This window comes from Pezoporus occidentalis, unplaced genomic scaffold (genome assembly GCF_034315485.1).
Source record: "Pezoporus occidentalis ecotype Australia unplaced genomic scaffold, CSIRO_AGI_Poc_V1 ctg205, whole genome shotgun sequence".
Taxonomy (NCBI): Eukaryota; Metazoa; Chordata; class Aves; order Psittaciformes; family Psittacidae; genus Pezoporus; species Pezoporus occidentalis.
In genome coordinates this window covers 307923-326502 of record NW_026913911.1, presented here as the reverse complement: position 1 = coordinate 326502, position 18580 = coordinate 307923, and the positions used below count along the sequence as shown (strand labels likewise).

Here is an 18580-nt window from a genome sequence, read left to right as displayed (position 1 = left end):
TAAAGCTCTTTGGTACAGACTCGTGGCAATAGCAAGGCTGTCGAGCTGCTTAGAGAACATTTGGTACACTGGCCCCTTCAGCTAGGTTTTCCAGTCTTGGCTGTGGCTCATCACGGGCTCTTTCAGCCTGTCTCATCCAGCCCCTTGTCCTGAAGGGCTGGCTTCCCCTTGGACTCTGCAGAGTGAAGTGATTCAGAGTAGAACTGGAAGTTCAGTTTGGGCTTAATTCAGGGTTAAAGCCCATTCAGATGCCATCCAGTCCCCTCGTGTCCTCATTCCCTTGGTTTCTCCCCATACCCCACCACTGCCTCCAAGACTGAGTTAAAATCACACAAGCCAGCTCAACACAAACTGTTGGTCCAAGAGTGAATCTTGGAGCAACAGTAAAGTTCTCAGACTTGCAGGAGAGATGTTAACACCACTGGAGAGAATAAAGGGGTTGAGACATTAACCAGTGTGATGAAGAAGATGCAACCAAAATGCAATGTCATTGAAAGGTAAGTGTAGGTCTGGTACCTCCCTGGGGCTAAAACAATGGATTTTAAGGTGCTCACTCTTGTGAGGGCAACTGCTGGGATTTTTCCCAGCTTAAAGAAATAGGGTTCAGCATTATGCACACCTTAACATAGGGATCTATGTCAAGGTGTGCATAATGCAGGTATCTAGATGCACAATGAGCATCTGTGGCCGCAGAGAGTTACCAAAGACCCAGTCAGTGCAGTCTGCAGAGTTATGAATCACAGAATGAACCAGGCTGGAAAAGACTTTTAAGATCATCGAGTCCAACCATTCCTCAGCACTGCCAAGCCCACCAGCAACCCATGGCACTGAGGGCAAACTGACCTCCCCTCATAAACACCCCTCCTCTCCCCCCATCCTTTATGGTCACTTCTCCTCCCCCCCCCCCATGCCTCATGGCCACCCCTTTTCTCCCCTCATGGTCTCCCATGGCCACCCTTCCTCTCCCTCCATCCCTTATGGCCACCCCTCCTCTCCCCCCCCACGCCTCATGGCCACCCCTTTTCTCCCCTCATGATCTCCCATGGCCACCCTTCCTCTCCCTCCATCCCTTATGGCCACCCCTCCTCTACCCCCATGTCCTGGGTTCAGCAACAGCAGTCATTTTTTCTCCTCCTTGGTAACTGCTGCAGTGCTGTGGTTTTGACTTTCAGCCTGGGAACAGTGCTGATAACACCAATGATTTTAGCTGCTGCTCAGTAATGTTTAGGCTGACCACGGACTTTGTGAGGCTCATGCTCTGCCACGGAGAAGCCAGGAGGAAACAGAGGCAAGACACCTGACCCAAACTGACCAAAGGGGTATTCCACACCACAGCACGTCATGCCCAGGATGTAACTCGGAGTTACCCAGAAGGGCACTCACTGCTCGATCAGGCTGGGTATCGGTCGGTGGGTGGTATTGTATTCTCTTCCCTTGGTATTTCCCTTATCATTATTATTACTGGTGGCAGCAGCAGTGGTTTGTGTTATACCTTAGTTACTGGGCTGTTCTTATCTCAGCCTCTGGGAGTTACATTCTTTTGATTCTCCTCCCCATCCCTCCGGGAGCAGGGAGGAGGGAAGAAGAGGGGGAGTGAGCAAGCAAGACTGCATGGCTGACAAGAGTTTAAACCACGACACCCCATCCCTCATGGCCACTGCTCCCCCCCACCCCTTATGGCCACCTTTCCGCTCCTTCCACTCCTCATGGCCACCCCTCCTCTCCCCCCATTCCTTATGGCTGCCTCTCCTCTCCCCCCCATCCCTTATGGCCACCCCTCCTCTCCCCCCATCCCTTACTGCCACCCCTCCTCTCCCCTCATCCCTTATGGCCACCCCTCTTCTCCCCTCATGATCTCCCATGGCCATCCCTCTTCTCCCCCCATCCCTTATGGCCACCCCTCCTCTCTTCCCATTCCTTACGGCCGCCTCTCCTCTCCCCCCATCCCTTATGGCCACCCCTCTTCTCCCCTCATGATCTCCCATGGCCACCCCTCCTCTCCCCCCGCCCAGATTCCATGACAAGTGACTGCATGGCTTTTCTCAGGGATACAGGACCTTCTGGTGTCCCCCTCTCAAGGTCTGTCCCTGGAGAATTCCCTGCCCTGAATACAGATCCATGCTATGGCTCCAAAGAGCAGAAGCCACACCATGACCTTGCTTTGTCAGGATATGAAGGACAGGTCCAAGGCACAGCTGTAGGCCTCACACCTTCAAAGGTCAGGCTCTGCTGTTGCTGTTGTCTTAGTGCCCCAACTCTACCCTGGTTTCAGAGCTAGACCGAAATGAGAACTTAATGAAGAATAGAGCTTTGACCTCTACAGGGGCTTCCAGTCTAAAACTGGATACCTCTGGGAGTGAAGCAAGGAGTGTGCAGTGCTGGAAATGAAGCTGTTTAACTAGCCATGAACGTGGTGACTTTAGTTCTGGATCATTACCCTGCCGCCTGGCAGCAGCCAGGTCTTCGGCTTCTGAAGGAATTTCCACCCTGAGACTGGTGAGAACAGAGCAGCAGTAGCCAAGTCTCTAAGCATGAGCGTGAATTAGGACCTGCTAACTGCCATGGCCATCGTCAGGATGGGAAGGGAATTCCAGCAGCCACCGAGCCTGTTTTATGGGGATGCTAAGGACGTGTTGGGGGTGGGAGGCGCTGGAGTTAGCAGCAGTCACGATGAGATGCTGAAAGGGGAAGAAATGGAGGAAGGAGATGGAGGTTCCACCAGACTTGGCTTTTTTTTCCCCACTGGAGGACAAAAGAGGTGGTGGTGGGAGGCAACGGGAAGGAAAAACAAACAAAACCTGGCCTGCATTCAGCTCTTCTGAAGGGTGCTAACAGCAAGGAGCTGAATCTGCCCCAGACGCATTTAAGCCCTTCCAGCCCATGAATTCTTTTTCCAGAAGTTTCGCAGAGTTCAGCAGAACGAGTCCAAGACTCGGAGAGCTTTGACATTTGGCCATAAATCTATGTGTCAGCAGCCTGGGAGTGAAAAGGGAAAGGGAAGGGGGGGGGGGGGGATAAGGAGGAAAGAAAAAGAAACCCAAAATAAAAAGGAAAACCAACACATGTAACGAAAGAGTGATGAGCTCAGTGCTTGGAGAACGAGGTTTGGAGCTGGATGTCGTGAGGGGTGGCCAGGACAGAGAGAGGGATAGGCAGGGATGGGGAGGCAGGAGTAGCACAGTGCAGGTGATGCACAGACGGGACCATGCTCCGGCGGTGGGATGATTGACAGGCATCGAGCACGAATGGTCCCGTCTGGAAGGAACAGGATGGGTATGAAATGCGAGTCCCCATGGGGGAGCACAGCCCACGGGTCACCCCGAGCTGGCCACTCGCCACGGGTGTCTTAACACGCCTGAATGTGTCTCCTGAGCGAACGCGGAGAACTTCAGGCTTTGGGAGGGCTTTCCTTTCACTTCCTTTTTTTGCTATTTTAATACAAGGGAATCTCTGTCTGGGCGCAGTGGGAATAATGGATGAGGGCTCCAGCAGTGCTGTGGATGCCGGTTGGATTCAGGGGGTGTTTTCTTGTAGGAGTGATTGATGGCTCCTCTCAAGACAAGCAGAACACAAACCTCCCCTTCCCCTGACCCAGAGACAGGCTCCACACATCCAGTGCCTGCTTCAACAGGCAGGGTCGAGGTTAAACCCAGATGCAGGCTGTGAAGGCAGATAACCAGGCTCAGGATCTCACAGCCCTCAGCCCCACTGCCCCTCACAGATTAAGGCCTCTCAAACTGAAGCTGAAGCAGCCAATGTGGTTTCCATCAGCCCTGACAGGTTTTACAGGAACTGCTTTTGTCTTGCTTTAAGCCCTCAGATGCTTGTGTTAAGCTTCCCCCAGTTAAGCTAGGCTGGGTTTCCAGGGAAGGGGTTCAAGGAACAGAGAGGGGAAAATGGGATCTGTGTTGCACACTAACAGGAGCACTCTTATCTAACGTCGTGCTGCAGTGGTGTTGGCCAAAGGAGACCTCTGACCTGGGGTCCCCAGACTACAGCTTGCTGTGCTTCCAAAGTGCTTTTTTCCCCACAAAGAGCTACATATTTGTCCCATTGCCCTTCCTTAATGCCCCCACTATGGACCTGGGGAGGCTGCTTCTGAGGAGTTCTGCAGGAGCTGTGCCTCCATCCCAGACACTTCTGCTCCATGGAAAGGGAAGCAGCTCTGGTTCCCCCCTCTCCAGCAGTGCTCGGGTGGGGGATTCAGGGTGTTCTGCAGCCTCAATGGCTTATACTGTGATTCCATGAACCCCAGCAAATGCCTTCCCATGAAGGTTTCCTGCCTCCTCAGTGCATTTAGGCTGTGAGCTTCTTTTGCTGGTTCAAATGTGACTCTGCCATGGCTGAAACCATATTAACATGAATTATATCAATGTGAATAAATCGCATCCCTGCTTTAGGCCACGTTATTCTTAGAACACTGAGAATCTTGGAGCCACAGAAGGGTTTGAGTTCAGAAGGATCTTTGTATCTTCCAGCTCCAACCCCTGCCACAGGCAGGGACCCCTTCCACTAGAGCAGCTTGCTCCAATCTCCTGTGTCCACCCTGGCCTTGAGCACTGCCAGGGATGGGGCAGCCACAGCTTCTCTGGGCACCCTGTGCCAGCGCCTCAGCAACCTCCGAGGGAAGAGCTTCTGCCTAAGAGCTCATCTCAGTCTCCCCTCGGCCAGCTTAAAGCCATTCCCCTTGGCCTGTCCCTCCAGGCCCTTGTCCCAAGCCCCTCTGCAGCTTTCCTGCAGCCCCTTCAGGCACTGGAACTGCTCTCAGGTCTCCCCTTCAGGAGCCTTCTCTTGTCCAGGCTGCCCCAGCCCAGCTCTCTCAGCCTGGCTCCAGAGCAGGCTCATCTCTGCGCTACCACGGGGCGCAGCAGCCCCGGCAGCGGGAGAACCCCGAGCAGCCGCCGCGCTCCCTCACGGCTCTGTCAGCAATGGCGCCCGGAGCGGGGGCTCTGAAGGAAAAGCGCGCGGTTTCCGAGCCCGCCCGGCCTTCGCCCCGCCCCGGGGCGGGGCCTAATGGCGGCGGCGACCACGGGCCGGGGGGGGGGGGGGTGCGCTGGTGGTGCTGGCGCCGTGGCAGCGGCCAGGTCACTGTCCCAGACTGTTTAGTCTGGCGCTCGCTGTCCCTGTGTGCTCAGAGCCCGAGGGGGGTCCGCACACCGCGGTGTGCCCGTGAACGGCAGCGGGCGGTGGGTCAGGAGCTCGCCCTCCCGCCCCCATCGCCCGCCGGCCGTTTCAGCTCAGGAACCGCCGGCCCTGCGGCAGGGCGGGAGAACCGGTTCAGTGGGGCTCCGGGAGAGACCCAGCATGGGATGCGGAGTAGAGCTCGGGTGTCCGCAGCATGAGGACGTGGAGCTGCTGCGAGGGCTGGAGCAGCTCTGCTCTGGAGCCAGGCTGAGAGAGCTGAGCTGGGGCAGCCTGGACAAGAGAAGGCTCCTGAAGGGGAGACCTGAGAGCAGCTCCAGTGCCTGAAGGGGCTGCAGGAAAGCTGGAGAGGAGCTTGGGACAAGGGATGTAGGGACAGGCCAAGGGGAATGGCTTTGTTATAAAAACCTCGCCAATCTGTTTTAACTGATTTTTATTATAATTAATATCGAGAGACAATAAGCAAGCAGCGCTGACTGCAGCCGGGAGCCTCCGCTCCGCCCGAGACAAGCGGCGGAACTTCCGGGTATAGTCTCTTATACTCTTGGTTTCCCGGGCTTCTTGGGTTTCAGCCAATCCTGTTGTCTTCTTTTCCCGGGCTTCTTGGGTTTCAGCCAATCCTGTTGTCCTCTTTTCCCGGGCTTCTTGGGTTTCAGCCAATCCTGTTGTCCTCTTTTCCCGGGCTTCTGCACCTGTTGTTGGGGTCTTGTCTCCGGGTCAAGAAATACTATGTCTGTCACAAGCCTGACCGCCATCTTAGCCCCCATAAGTTCCCCTCCTGATGTGTTTGTTTGCTCAGTGCACAGGTTTCACAACGTTCTGTAACAGGACATATATCTAAGTTACCTACCCTACCCCCCCCCCTTTCTAAGAACATTCATGCAATTTAAACAATGAATAAAACATTTCTTTGCATTATATTGCAGTTGACCCAGGGGAATTATTCCCTTGTTTCTCCTTCCTCCTCACTGTGGTATTGACAGGGACACTTATCATGCCCTTTGCACATAGCACAATGATCACAAGGGATTCCATCTCCACACAAAGTGCAATGATCGCTACGACCCCCGAGTTGCTGACACAAATCACTTTGATGTAACTCACACAGGAAGCCTGGAGAGGGGCTTGGGACAAGGGCCTGTAGGGCCAGGCCAAGGGGAATGGCTTTAACCTGCCAGAGGGGAGACTGAGCTGAGCTCTTAGGCAGAAGCTCTTCCCTGGGAGGGTGCTGAGGCGCTGGCACAGGGTGCCCAGAGAAGCTGTGGCTGCCCCATCCCTGGCAGTGTTCAAGGCCAGGTTGGACACAGGGGCTTGGAGCAAGCTGCTCTAGTGGAAGGGGTCCCTGCCCATGGCAGGGGTTGGAGCTGGATCAGCTTTAGGGTCCCTTCCACCCCAAAACAGCAGTTCTATGATCAGTCAGTTCTTCTGTCTCAGCCATACCAAGGTTTACCTAAACATCTTTGGAAGCAGGTGGAAAGGGATCAGAGCAAATCAGTGCCATAGTGACAGGCCATGTCTGGGCCAGCAGGTCCTTAGTGACTGTGCCAGTGCACCCAAAACGACACTGGTGCAGGCAGATGGAGCAGCAGATCAGCAGCACTGCGCCCAAAGACACTGCTGGTCCCCGACACCTTGACCAGCACCCAGTCACATCCAGCTGGGATTCACATCCCTTTTGTTCCCACATCACTCACACACATTGGATTAGAGCTGTGCAGGTGAACCGGAGTCTATATAACTATATATAAATACAAACTTATTTCTATATTTTCATGTGTATTACATAAATATGCGTTTTTATATATATTTATATATATATACAAGTTTTTATGGATTTATATTAATGTAAAAGGTGAATAAATGCACTCATCTTTCAGCCTGGAACAGGGGATTCTTGATGCAGCAGAGCCTGCATCTGCGTTTCCCTTGGGCCTGTTCTCTAACCCAGACCTGGTTCAAGGCGGGTTGAAGCTCAGATACAGCAGGAAAGGAAGATAATAGTGAGATTTTTAGCATAGTAACAATTCTTTCTGCAAACTCAGGGGCAGCAGCAGCCTCCCCGTGCCGGGGAGCGTTTACTTAGCAGCAGGAAGCCTGAAACTTGATGCTGTCTCCACAAAAATCCTCAAGTACATTTAACAATAGCCCTTGTTTATAGGCATCAGGCCATTTGTTTTCCTCCCTTTCCTACAGTGATGCAACAGGCACTGCTGAAGAATTTGCTTTCTGAGCCAGGGGTTTTGGGTTTAGTTCCAGATTTACAGGGAGCACATTCTGGCTGCTTTGGTTAAATCTCTTCCACACTGTCTGAGGGAGGCTGAGCTCCCCAGGGGGTGATTCATCCTTTCTGCAGTGAGGGTTCAAAGGGGTGCATAGATGTAACTCAAGAACAAGGCTGGGAAGCGAGAACACAGGCTTTTAATCATATTCCCTGCCATAGATTTGCTGTACAGCCAAGGATGGGGCAGCTACAACTGCCCTGGGCAACCTGAGGAATGGGAACAGCTTGCCCAGAGAAGCTGTGGCTGCCCCATCCCTGGCAGTGCTCAAGGCCAGGTTGGACACAGGGGCTTGGAGCAAGCTGCTCTAGTGGAAGGGGTCCCTGCCCGTGGCAGGGGTTGGAACTTGATGAGCTTTAAGGTCCCTTCCAACACAAACCACTCTGGGCTTCTGTGATTCTATGATCATAGCTTTGCACCTAGGTACCCACATTGCAAGGCTGGCACTGGAGGGTGACAGTTCCCAGTTCACCATCCAGAGGACAAAAGGGGATTTGTATAGACACAGAATCACAGACTGATTTTGGTTGGAAGGGGACTTAAAGATCATGCAGTTCCAACATCCATGTTTTGATTCTGAGAACATGGGCTTTTTGTCACATTCCCTGCGACAGACTTCCTTATGGCCTTTCTCTTAATCTTACTGAAAGTAACTCAGTGTCGTGGTTTAAACCCAGTCAGGTAATTCGTTCGCTCACTTCCCCCCCTTTTCTTGCCCTCCCCCTGCTCTCGGAGGGACGGAGAGGAGAATCGAAAAGAATGCAACTCCCACGGGTTGAGATAAGAACAGTTTAGTAACTAAGGTATAACACAAATCACTACTGCTACCACCAATGATAATAATGATAAAGGAAATAACAAGGGAAGAGAATACATCATCTCACCACCAGCCGACCGATAACTCGCCCCCCCAGCCCGACCAAGCTCCGACCGATACCTCCTCCAACCCTGCAGTCTCTCAGCCCTTCTGGCTAACTCCCAGTTACATCCTGGGCATGACGTGCTGTGGTATGGAATACCTCTTTGGTCAGTTTGGGTCAGGTGTCCTGTCTCTGCTTCCCCCTGGCTCCCCCTCCTCCCTGGCAGAGCATGAGCCTCACAGAGTCCTTGGCCAAACCAAAACATCGCTTGTTATCAGCTCTGTTCCCGAGCTGAAAGTCAAAACATTGCACTGCACCAGCTACCAAGAAGGGGAAAAATGACTGCTACTGCTGAACCCATGACACTCAGTGTCCACCCACCATGGGAAATGAAAGGGGTTTGGGGCTTCTTTTTGCATCTTCAACATGGGTGTCACTGTGGTGTGCCCAAGAAAAAGAATGGATGTACCTGAACACAGGTCACAAGCAAGATGCAATGAGAGGAGCAGTGAGCACTGCCAGAGGGGGTTCTTATTGGAGGAGTCCCCACTTAGGCAGTGTGTCTCATGCATCAAATTGCTCTGCTGTGGCAGGGCAGGAGGTTGGGGATGAGGAGGTGGAACGGTTTATCATGGGCCACAGTGCCCCATGGCTGCTTTCAGGGCCAAAACCATCCCCAGCATACAACCCTGGCACAGCACTGTCTGATGCTTAAAAGAATAGTCTTAAGAAATGTGACCAGCAGGTCAAAGGAGGTGATCCTGCCCCTCTACTCTGCTCTTGTGAGACCTCACCTGGAGCATTGTGTGCAGTTCTGGGGTCCTCAACATAAAAAGGACATGGAACTGTTGGAACAAGTCCAGAGGAGGCCACGAGGATGATCATGGGCTGGAGCACCTCCTGTATGAAGACAGGCTGAGGAAGTTGGGGCTGTTCAGCCTGGAGAAGAGAAGGCTGTGTGGAGAGCTCATAGCAGCCTTCCAGTATCTGAAGGGGGGCTATAGGGATGGTGGGGAGGGACTCTTCATTAGGGACTGTAGTGACAGGACAAGGGGTGATGGGTTAAAACTGAAACAGGGGAAGTTTAGATTGGATCTAAGGAAGAAGTTCTCTCCTGTGAGGGTGATGAGGCACTGGAATGGGTTGCCCAGGGAAGCTGTGAATGCTCCATCCCTGGCAGTGTTCAAGGCCAGGCTGGATGGAGCCGTGGGTGCCATGGTTTAGTGTGAGGTGTCCCTGCCCATGGCAGGGGGGTTGGAACTGGATGATCTTGAGGTCCTTTCCAACCCTAACTATTCTATGATTCTGTGACTCTATGCTGTGCATGCAATGCAGACTGATAGAAGGAAGCAGCACGTCAGTACCTCACTGGGTGAATGCGACTTCCCTGCACTGCTGTTGGATTCTTGGTTTGCAGTAAAGTGCAGACCATGGATAAAGAATCACAGCAACACAGATTCTGATGCTTCTAGGAGCTGAATGACAGACATCTCCACACCAGGCCTGGAGCCTGGGCCTTTAATCAAAAGCTTTCCTATGAAAGTTTTCAGTATTTCTTTGGATTTGCCTGTCTGAAGCTGTTCCTAAGAGCTTGATAACAGACATAGACAGAGCCAATGATCTGTTACATTAATCTCGCCCTTCAAGGTAGCAAATGACATCTTCTGCCTCTCCTCCAGGTCCACTGGGCACTTTGAGGAGGAATGGCATAAAAGAACTGAAAACTTGCCATCTTTGAGCATCAAAGAGGGGAAAGAGAACAAAATACATGCTATGTGAACAGTTCTGGTGGATGAAATGCTGGATTAGGCCATAGAAAAGTGGCTTCTTGAATCTGTCACCTTCATAGCATTGCTTTTCCTTTACATGGATTTATTTCTGATCCTTTCTTCTCTTTAGATTGCACAGTGGGGATTATTTCATGTGTCTTATCACAAAGCAAGCAAGTAGTGGTCAGAAGAGCTGAAGTGCTCACATTAAATAGGCAGGAAACAAAGTCCACGCTCATACCTGACCCAAGTGGTCTTTGCCATACTTTGGAGAGGAAGATCTAGCCTGCCAAAGGGTTGGGAGGGACCTTTTGGGGTTTACTCAGACCATGTTCAGTGAGGGTTCTTCTCAGTTCATTACTTGAAATGCAGCCACATGCAGCTCATTGTGTCACTATACTGAATTCTTGGGTTACCCTTTGCACTGGGATCTGCTTGAAGACCATTGGGTTCTCAAGCTGGACTATGGTTGAGTGAGGGATTTTGCACTTGCTCCGCTTCATCAGGCTGTTTGAGGGTCCTGGCCAGGGTTTTATGGAGAGGACTGAGATTTTACATCCAGTTTTAATCCACAGGGAAAATTGAAAGTCTGCAGAAAACCCTTGACCGAGACAAGCCCAGTGGAGATGAGCCCCTTCCATGAGCTGGAAGATCTCTTGATGGGGGATGTCAGCAAGTGCTTTTCCCTGCAAGGGCTGATCAATGAACATACTTGTGGCAAACAGGGCCTCTGGGCGAGTTGTGCAAAGTGAATCACTGCAGCAAGTGATGCGCACTCTCTTCCAGCACGTCTCGCATCCTGTGTATTCATCAAATCATAGAATAGGTTGGGTTGGAAGGGACCTTTAAAGCTCATCCACTCCAACCCCCCTGCAATGAAAACACCCTTATGAACAAGGGTGAAATTAGAATCACAGGATAGTTTGGGTCCAACCACCCCTGCAATGAGCAGGGACACCTTCAACTAGATCAGGTTGCTCAGAACCACATCCAGCCTGGCCTTGAGTGTCTCCAGGGATGGTGCATCTACCTGGTGCATCTACCACCCCTCTGGGCACCCTTGGCCAGTGTTTCACCATCCCCAATGTAAAATGTTTCTTCCTCACATCTAACCTAAATCTCTCTTTTCATCTGGAATTTCATGTGGAATCTAGTTGAAGATGTCCCTGTTCATTGCAGGGGTGGCTGGACCCAAACTATCCTGTGATTCTAATTTCACCCTTGTTCATAAGCCCATGAACTACAGAGATGCCTGATAATCATAGAATCATAGAATAGTTAGGGTTGGAAAGGACCTTAAGATCATCTAATTCCAGCCCCAAAATACACCTGATACACCTAAATGAGGTCTTGATCATACTCATATTGCAGTTAGAGGTAGCACATGGCTCCCTGAACTTGACTGTGCATACGAGAGCACAGATAGTGGCAAGCAGGACCCAGAATGGGCTACATCTCTACCAGAACAGTTTTGGGGACCCATGTGGTGCCAGTGCTCTGAATAAATAAAACATGCTTCTCATTATCCATCCATCCAGCACCTCTCAGCAGCAGCAAACCCCCTTTAAACAGGCAGGAAGGAACGATGCTTTATCATGCAGCATGGTGAAAGGCAGCATTGTTGGGCTGGATGGTTTCCTTACCCCCTTGTGTGTGAGTCCATACACCAGGGTTTATGTTCCAGAAGTGAAAAATGACCTGCTCCTGTGTGTCCATGCACCACTTCACCCCACATGTCTGCAGCACAGCACCCAAGCAGCCTTGGTTAGCCACATACCTTGTCAAAGGGACAAACCCCACTCCGTGGTGCTGCGTTTCTCAAATTGGCTCCGTATTCCCTCATCTGCACCAGACAATTAGGAACAGGCTTCCAGGAGTGTGTTGTGCTCCGAGAAACCCAGAAAAGCCTCTGCCAATCCCCCAGTGACCCCACGACCTGGAGGTAACATCCATACTAAGCTGTTTTTAAGACAAACAGAAGGAAATACTTAGGTGTAAAATTACTTGGCAGAAGTCGACCCGTTTCCTTTTTTGACAGGGGCAAAATAAATAGAATAATCATCCCTGATCCTGAAAAACCCAACCACCCACTAAGGGGAAGGGGGGCTGCATGCTCCTGTCGGATGATACTCTGTGCCCCTTGAACCAGGAGGCAGGACTGCCCTAACTCTCCTCTCATACACAGCTGAATGCATGAAAGGAGCAGGGAGCAGGAGCCAGACAGGTTCCTCTTGCTTCCCCATCACCCTCTTATCAAGACCTTCCTCTCCTTCCTCAGAAGCTCTTCTGTAGGCTGCAGGGGTAGAAACCCAAGGAAAGGGTCTAGGATACTGTCCAGCTCCCCTGACACCCTTTGAGGTTGTTTTCTGGGCAGTTCCAAGCAGCTTCTTCCCTCTTGCCAAATGCAAGTCATGCGGAAGCAGCAGAGACCTGGTGGGGGGGAAGGCAATAAGAGGTTTGCCAGTGTGGCAGCTCCCTCCTTGGTTGTCCCAGAGGGACCCTGCAGCCCATCCATGAACCTAGAGCAATGTGAGCACAGCACAGGTCACAGGGAGCAAAAGAGATGAGCCCTTGGCACCGGTCTTTGGCATTTGAGATCTCACTCTGAGCAATGTAGGAGATTAAAGCCAACCCCACCCCTTGCCAGGTTTGTTGTCTAATGAAAACTCACCTTGTGTTCAAACCCTGTGACTCAACAGAGGAGGAGAGACATCTCCAAAGGGTGCTTTGCCGTTCTAAGGTCTGCATCTAAAGCAAGGCAGATTCCCTCCTGAACGTTCAAAAACACCTAGATTTGCAGTAGACTCACTTGTAGAGCCAGAGAGAACACTAGCAGCTGAGGATGCCTGAGCAGCCCAGCAAGCTTCACTTGTTTGGGAATCATTGCCAACAGTTTGAGTTTGCTTATGGATTCTGTTTAGTTCTAGCTGGAAACTATTCAATGTATGGTATATGATAACATCGTGCTAAATCATGCTATGTAATGCAGCTAACATCAGGGGCCACAGGCAGTAATCAGTGCTAAGGCACTGCTCAGCCATACAGTGAGGACATTCATGGCTGCCACAGAGCCAGAACCTTCTGCATCTGCTGAGATGTAATAGAAGAAGGACAGCAAAGTGCACAGCTCTTGGGAGCAAGCACAAAGCCACAACCAGAAGGCAGCGTCCAGCTCATCTTTTCCAGTGTTACTATTCTGGTTAAGGATGGTTTTGTGGCCATTTACCAGTAGAACTGGTAAAACCAGTAAAAAGAGATCCCAGTTAAACTTCAGTTACAATGAGGATTGGCTCAAGCAGAGAAAAATCACTTCCCAAACTGAAATAATCACACTGGCCCATGGCCATGTGTAGAGCAAGGCGCTGGCTAGCTGCATGAACAATGTAACTCTTAATTCCCTTGTCTTTTCTCCTCACCAATTCTTTCTTCTTTTTCCCCCTTGACTTCCCAATACTCAGGAAAAAAAGCAATGAAAGGAGAGAAAAAGCTCCTCTGCCTAATGGAAACAATGGGAAAGAGTTAATACTGTTGTTTAAGGAAATAACTGCCTTTATTATGCAGCAGCATTCTGACAAATGCAGAGATTTGACAGCTCAGTTAAATCCCAGAGGCTGAAAGTTCAGATGCAATTTAAACATATTTGAAAATACATTAAGAAAAGTTGCTCATTTCCTTTTAAATTATTTCTGTTCTTCAACCCTTTTGGGTTTTTTTCAGGTGTTGACACACAAAACAGTGACAAAACCAGAGAAAAGGTATTGAAATTCTTACGTTTCCATCAGCATGATCTGATGCTTAACTCCCAACTCCATCTTCAGATGTTCACTATGTAAATTGCCTCACTGCTATACCCCATCTTTTTTATTCATGGTCATAAGTCTGATGTAAACCTATAGTTTGATATTTCATGCTCTTCTCCCCTCCCCACAAGGCAAAGGAATAAATAATTGAAAGCCAAATACAGTATTTTTTAAACAGAATATATCAGGTGCAGTTTTAATCTTTGGAATAGATAATCCCATCAGCTAATGGTTCTCCAGCCTGGTTTTAAATAAAGAATACAATTGGGAATACTTTCAGGAGGTTGGGCATTGGAGTGTAGATGTCCACAACTGTGGAAGTCCTTCTAAACTCCTTTTCAGATTAATGGAGAGACATATGGCAGAGGGATTGGAACTAGATGATCTGAAGGTCCTTTCCAATCCATACCATTCTGAGATTCTGTATATACCTTCTCCAACAGAGACAACTCAGCCTAAAAAGATTAATGAACAGGTCATATGAATCGATCTAGAACTCCTCACTACTTTTTGGCCCTAGAGGAATTTTAGGCAAACCACTGCAATGCAGATGTTATTCAAACAGTCTGATATTCAGCATAGCTTTTAACAGAGTCCAAGAATGGTTTGGGTTGAAGGGACCTTAAAGCTCCTCCAGCTCCACCCCCTGCCACAGGCAGGGACCCCTTCCACTGGAGCAGCTTGCTCCAAGCCCCTGTGTCCAACCTGGCCTTGAACACTGCCAGGGATGGGGCAGCCACAGCTTCTCTGGGCACCCTGTGCCAGCACCTCAGCACCCTCACAGGGAAGAACTTCTGCCTAAGAGCTCATCTCTTAATCATGTATTACTGTTGCTCTGAACGCATCATCTCCCTCCACAGGCTGAGCTGGATTCATGTGGTTTGTGTTAAAGTGGAGACTAACCTTGACGACATTTAGAAACCTTTTATCCTTTGCTAATGCTCTGCAACCTCTGACCACCCGAGCCCCTCTGCTGCATGAGGTTACCCTCCTCTTTCTTGTCTAACCACTTTGTGGCACACCTTGATCTCCAGAAAGCCAGACCAGCATCAGTCTGCAACACACAAGTTCACTAGCACGTGTCAGCTGATGTGGGAAATAAGCAGGGATAGGCTTGGTCAGAGATCACCTTATAAGAGCACAGATGATTAAATGCATTCGTATTTTATACTTTTGGCTTTTCAATTAAAGTATAAGTGGATTGGTAAGAAGAAATCATGTTAGGGTTTGGTTTTTTCCCCTTAGGAAAATACAAGGTTTCCTTTCCACTTGTACCTGGGAAGGTGAAGCTCGTCCTTGAGCTAACCAACACATTTGGAAGGATGAATATCATCTGGCTGGTTTCAGATGAATCAGCCTGGAATAAGACCAGTGCGGAAAGAATTTAGATACTTTCTGTAGACAGGGTTAACTTCAAGAGACGGAATTCACTTGGAGATTTGGGAACCTAAGGTGGAAACATCCTGGCTTCATGAGATGGGAAAAGTGTTCCTTGGAAAGTCATATTGTGTAACTTCGGGAAGTGCCTGGGAATTCCCTGTGCTGGGGAAAGCTGGGCTAGCAACCAGCAAGATCTAACACAGAGGCTTTGAAATAGTATAAGCCAAATTGCCATGGTTCTTTACACAGGAAAGGGGAAAACCACAGCAACCCATGCACACTTGCTTCATTGCACAGTTCTAAGAAGCAGTTCTCTGCTACCAGTCCCGAGTCACCTTTAGGCAGGGGATCTGCATCCACACTCAAGCCATTACTGGGAAAAGGCTCCTGAGCTCAAGTGTTCTCAAGCCCTTAGTAAAAGGATAGAGGATAGAGCATGAGAAAGTAGAGATGTTGGTAATAGGGAGAGCAAAAGGGAAATGAGGAAGAGGAAACTAAGCCTGGGAGTGATGCCTTCATTATATACACAGGATCAGGTAGAACATGAAACAGAAAGGTCACCTGTCCCCAGGTAAGACTGGATCTAAGCCCATCTCTGGCAGAAGGTTGTCTGAAAGTGCTGTTAAACCTCTTGGCAGAACTGAAGGCAGTAAAAGTCTCTCCAGTTCCAAGGAAACACTCCTGGGTAAGAGCTGAAGTGACAATTTATAGCTCACTGTCAGCATCTGCTTGGCTTCATGAGAAGAGCCATCAGACCTGTCGTGTTCTGAGGAAAGTGCAGTTGGGGCTTCCTCCCTCCCACTTCTAGTGCTGCTCCTGGCAGGCGTGGAGGCACAGTTCTGTGCTGATGTAGGCACATCGTTAACATGGAAAACTGCATTTCAACATCAGGTTTTGTCTCTTAGGCAAAAGATTTGAGAGTTGCTCTGAGAGAGCAGGGGAGAAAGAGGAAATTGCACTGCTGCAGAGTATGGAGGCAGGGTTATGATGCACTGACAGAGCAGATAGTTTTCTCCCACCACTCTCCAGAGGATGCTTTATGCTTGAGCAACTGCAGGCCAGCCTGCTTGCACTTAGACAATCTGATGCACTCCTGCATCATTTCATCACATGCTCTCCTTCCCCATTGATCCTGACCCCATTTGGTACCACGAGTGAGCAGCATCCAGGTAACAGCTGTTTTAAGCTAAGATTTGGATGCCTCCTCACAGGCATCTTGTGCTATTTGAGAGTGCATATTGCATAAGATTTGAGGTGCTTGTGCCTCTCTAGAGCAGCATATGGAGGCTGTCGGTGGCCTGACAGCCACCATCTACAGCATTACTAATACAGCTAGTAACCTGCACATAAGCAACAGAAACCTTCCAAGATGAAGTCTAAAACCCCAAGGTTTTTAAGGGATTTTAGAAACCAAGGTTGTTGATTCTACAGGGGAAAAACCAACAAAAACAGCTGAAGGGTGTAGAAAGAGTCTGCTAACACAAATGTCACTGCAGGGATCAAAAATAGATTATCCAAACACCTGGGAGGCCTCTTACACACAGCTCATCCTGCTCCAGAGCGCAGGCTGTGCCAGGTGACCTCTCAGAGACCTTATCTAGCATATTTCCATGATTCCTACAGCAGGTTTGTGCTCCAGCCCTGATGAGCTATAGGAATTCCAATGTGATGTCATAGGACAGAGTCTCTGTATTTCTTGGAGTTATTTGGTTAAGTTGGAGAAACACCAATATTAGGAATGAAACAAAAGCGATGCGAAAAGGAGATTGGCACGATTGCAGAGTCAACCACCCAAACAATAGGAAGTGCCAAGATTCAGGCTGCTTTTCTCTTTCCTGGCCTAAACTAACCTTTTTCTCCTTGCTCATCACAGACCATGTTTTAGTACCTAAACTGCTTTTCTTGTCCCTTCTCTTCCCATCCCCTTTTGGGAGGGCACTGACTCCTCAAGACACAACGTCAGCTAATACAACCTCCAGTACCAGAGTGGAAAAAACTGCTTACGTGTCAGAGAGTATTAGTTTGTTTGTACATCCCAGGATAGTACGAGAGCAGAACATTGCTGACTCACATTCACAATGTGACCCATTGTAAACCCCAGCTCTTTCCCCTCATGCTGGCCCTCTGTCCTTTTCAGGCTGGTTAACCTCACCTAAGCATGGGCATTTCTGTTTGTGCCCATGGGCTCACAACCTATTTTTCCAGGCTACTTCTCCAGTTTAGGGAGTTTGCTTTGGACTCCCTTCCATTCTGCCGGCATGACCTTTCCTCTAGCCCTGACCAGTGCCACCTGCACACCTAATATGTAAAGTACACCTAATATGCAAGGTATTTCTTTATATAGGTCACCAATGGAGATATCAAATAGCCCTGAGCCCTAGAGAACACAGCTCTGCAGAGCCTTCTGCTTTAGCAGCAAACAACTATGAACCTGTTCTTACATACATTTCCATTACTTCATCCAACAGAGCTGCTGGCACTAGTGGATATCTTCTTTTCAAACCAAAAAGGGGATGGGACACTTCACAAAGGGATGCTCAAAGAGTTAGTGAAACCATGAAAGAATAACACTGGGGAGCTTTAGCAGGTGAAGCTACTCCAGATTAAAACACTTCCCTATGATCATGAGAGCATGCATCACAAGATAGCAACAAACCTGTTTCACAGCACTGTAAGACTGTATCTTCAAAAGGCTTCTTAGTTAGCTAGGGCAAGGTGGTTTTCAGTGGAAATAACAAATAATACTTTTGTAAGACAAAGACCAACACAACTTACTTAGGTTTCAAGATGAAGCAGTGCTCAGATTTAGAGACAAACACAACAAAGAACCCCACCACACACAGGATTCCAGAATTCAGAGCAAATATTTCCCTCACAAGTAACTAAACTGTTCCAGCTAAGAAGTTTAAAGGTGTAAAGAACCCACTCCAAACTAGGAAAACCACAACCACCAACTTCACACCTTCTCCCAGAGAGGGGAAAATAAGGACAGAGAAAGGGAGATAAAATGCAGCAACACCAATAGGCCAGCACGTTTCCAGATTTCCACCCAAACCTTTTAAATGCAGAAAACATAAACTACACTTAATAAAATACAATAGAATTAAGTCCATTTATGGCTCACCTGGAGGAAAGGGGAGCTACAAGAAAGTGCAGGCTACCCAAGCATAAGTAGACTCCAGCTATGAATGCATTGAGCATCTCAGCCCGTTAAATCAGTTCTTTCCTCATTACAGCCCAGGTGGTACAAATCTAATCCTCTCAGTAATGATTACTGGGCCCAAATTACCTCACAGTATAAATGAAGCAATGGTGTAAATGCTGTACACCTGGTGACATAGATGTCTGGG

The 18580-nt window shown here is 49.4% G+C and overlaps 1 long non-coding RNA gene across 1 annotated transcript; it reads right to left on the bottom strand.

Annotated features, from left to right (window-relative positions):
- Nucleotides 1–10688: 10688 nt before the first annotated feature.
- LOC134163733 (uncharacterized) lies at nt 10689–17980 on the bottom strand. The gene is made up of 3 exons (XR_009964817.1): nt 17887–17980; nt 11828–12480; nt 10689–10849 (listed from the first exon to the last, which is right to left on the bottom strand). It is a non-coding gene; the product is annotated as an uncharacterized LOC134163733 (long non-coding RNA).
- Nucleotides 17981–18580: the final 600 nt, after the last annotated feature.